Consider the following 3,460-nt stretch of genomic DNA (forward strand, 5'->3'; position numbering starts at 1 on the left):
GCCTCTCTCTCTCTCGCTCTCTTACACACACACACACACACACACTCTCTAGATCCACGCCTTTAGGAGAAGTGAATGCCAACCAATGTCTGTTACACCTCTCCCATGTATTGGCCCTGAGCTAAATATACATGAGGCAGCCAGTCAGCTGCCCTCTGTAGCCAATATTAGCCTGTTACTACTGCCAGCACTGCCTTTGTTTCCCCTGCCTCAAATGGACAGGGAAAACAAAACCGTGTGGATAGAAATGACATTGAAATGACAAGGTGTCATGCCAGAGGCAATGCTGAACTACCTCCATTCATTTATTGATAACACCACCCTGCAACATTTTTGCTGAATGAAACCAAAAACTTTTTTCTTACAAATTTTAAGGAGCTGATTCCAAAATAGGTGCTATTTTGCTTTAGCACGTCACACTCTCTCAACCAAATTTGATATGCATTTTGTAGAATTTTTTCAGCGTAGCACCATTTTTGCCACCTGCGTACTGCTCAGATTTGCCAAAATGGCGCTACGCTGATTTGGAGAGACACAGAGGAGAGGAATTGCTGAATAAAGTCATTATTTTTGTTTTCTTTGTGTACAAAAAGTATTCTCATCACTTCATAATGTTACGGTTGAATCACTGGTGACAGATGGACTATTCTGACGATGCTTTTCATACTTTCATGGACCTTGACACTGTTATTTATTTGGCAGTCTATGGGACAGTCTCAAGCCTCCCTGTTTTCATCCAAAATATCTTAAATTGTGTTCCGAAGATGAACAAAACTTTTACGGGTTCGGAACGACATGGGGGTAAGTGATTAATGACAAAATTTCATTTTGGGATGGAGTAACCCTTTAATGAAAACTACTGTATAATAGCATCTCAATGATACAAAAATAATAAACAATACGTTAAAGGATCATAAAACCCTAAACTAAATTGTCTGAGATTTTAACAGATTTATGTGACTATTTCATGACTCATATTCATGACTATTTAAATATGTCTTTTTGTAATTAAAACTGCTAAGTACATTAAAGCTGTGATGGGAAAATCAGCACAAATTTATTTTCAAGATGCAGTAATCTCAGTTTATATAGAATGACAGAAACTCAAATTTGTTGTGGGCAAAACTACACACCAGTGTTTATCAAATTTGGTGTGGTAACTTGGTGTGACCATCTACAATATCCTTAAATCTGAGACGGTCTGCCACTGGCATGTGATGTACACGCATGCATAAAATGACAGAATTAGCCTGCATGCTCTGTAGTGGAATATCAGAGATGTTTTCCAACCCCTCTCGTCTAACTCCCCCTCCCTCTCTGTGTCCTTATTTTTTTTAGGACTTTTCGACAACGACTACTCACAGTTTATTGGCGCCTTTCTTTCCCTCAGAATTAATGACAGAGCAATTATGAAGAGGGCCATTTAAAAGCCTGATGGGAGACGCAGTCTGTAAATGTCTCCAATCAGACAGAGTGCAGAACAAAGATGACATATAAAGACGAAAAATATTTTTAAATCACTATAATTCTTTATACAGTAACAATGTACAGCCACTAAATGTATATTTTGATGAAACGTCATGCTGCTCTAATTCACAGAATGATGGTTCATAGTGGCTACAGCTGAGAAGCTATAAAAATGAACAAAAGAATGCATGGTAGATGTGAATATTATCGGTGAACAGTAACTTTAGAAGCTCATTGTACAAATATAGTGCACAAATCAGATTTATTAATTAATTCATTAGTGCTCTTTTGGAGTTTAACAGACATGGTCACTACAAAGTGCTTTTTGTAAGCCAAACTGGAAGTTAGCATCACCGTGAATACCTCGACAAAAAGTCAGTAAGGTCTTTGGACTGGCTTCTGGATTATTGCAGAAAATATTTAAAAAAGTATTAAATGGGACAATACTGTATCTTGAGCTTGTGTGAAACACAGACCTAATTTCAGACATTTAACCAATAACCTATTGACTTCAGGATGATGTAACTGGAAGTGTAAACGGAAACATTGTTTCCAGGTTTTAGGACTCATTCTTGCAGCACCCTATGCTGTTGTTGTACACTCTCAGAGAAAAAGGTACAAAAGCTGTCACTGGGGCGGAACCTTTTCAAAAGCCACACCTTTGTACCTAAACAGTCAATATTGGCACCTTAACGGTACATATTAGTACCTAAAGTGTACATATTAGTACCTAAAAGGTACGAAAGTGTACCTTTTGAAAAGGTACTGCCCCAATGACAGCTTTTGTACCTTTTGTGTAGAGTGTATGGAAAGAGGTGCATTAAAAATCTTCAGAAAAATTCTACTTTAGTGTTCCACAGGAAATGTGAAGTCATAAAGGCTTAGAACGATGAGGTAAATGATGGCAGATTCTTTATTTTGGGATAAACTGGAATCTGGAATCTATGAAAATTAATTTCAGTCGGTAGAGACAGAGATCATGTTAAATTAAACAGGTTTCCTTTTTACAGGAAATGGTGCCACCTACAGTAAATTGACCAAATGTAGTTTAAGAAACGGCGCTAGTTAATCAAGACATAATCCGATCTCATCTGATACCTCTCTCAGCTCTACAGATTTGAACGTGTCAGCCAGGGAAACTCTCATTGGACATTAAAGACAAGTAGTTTCTGTTTACACATGAAGAAACTCCATTGAAGTCGATCCTGTTTATCTCAAAGTGCTTTTGTAACTCTAGAAAGTTTCCATTCATTGTTGCAGAAGCCCTTTTGAGTGTCAGTGTGGAGGAAATTTTATTTTCTATTCATATTATTAGTAGTTTTAATTGCTTTACTAAGGAGTGTTCTTTATTATGTCTAATTAATGTGCTTAAGTTTGTCATGAGATGAGATGAGACATAACAGGAAAAGTGTGAGACGAGAAAATGCTTTGTCAGCTTTTTAGACATCCTGGCTTCTCAGAAATGCATCTGGAGGACATAGTTAAGCACCATATATGTTGAATATGCATTATGATTGGATGAGATCAAAGCATCCGGATTTGATGAAGGTATAAATGCTGAGTTGGGGTGTTGCCACTTTGTCACACTCTGCAGATAATCTGTACTGTCGACCTACCTTTTCTTGCAAGAAAATAAATCTTCAAAAGACTTTTGTCTCATACCTTTATTGAAACTGAAAATTGCCACAACAGTTAGTTTGACATACTACATGACATACATGCCTTTGGCTTGCTTAGTTGGGGACACTTAATTTTTGTCAATATTGTTGGCTTGATTCCAAAGACACTATTGGAAGAGAGCTGAACTGAGCGATTATATCACTGACTGTTTACTATTGTCCTCATTTTAGAGCTGCTCCACAGCAGAATTGAATTTTGTTTGCATTATTGACACACTATTTTCCTGTTTAACAATGTAACTAACCTGAATGATCTTCACATAGGGAATGAAGCTGGGTGGAAAACCAAAGTGCAGGATCCAGTTGAGTCTGGC

This window comes from Cyprinus carpio, chromosome A16, assembly GCF_018340385.1.
Source record: "Cyprinus carpio isolate SPL01 chromosome A16, ASM1834038v1, whole genome shotgun sequence".
Lineage (NCBI taxonomy): Eukaryota > Metazoa > Chordata > Actinopteri > Cypriniformes > Cyprinidae > Cyprinus > Cyprinus carpio.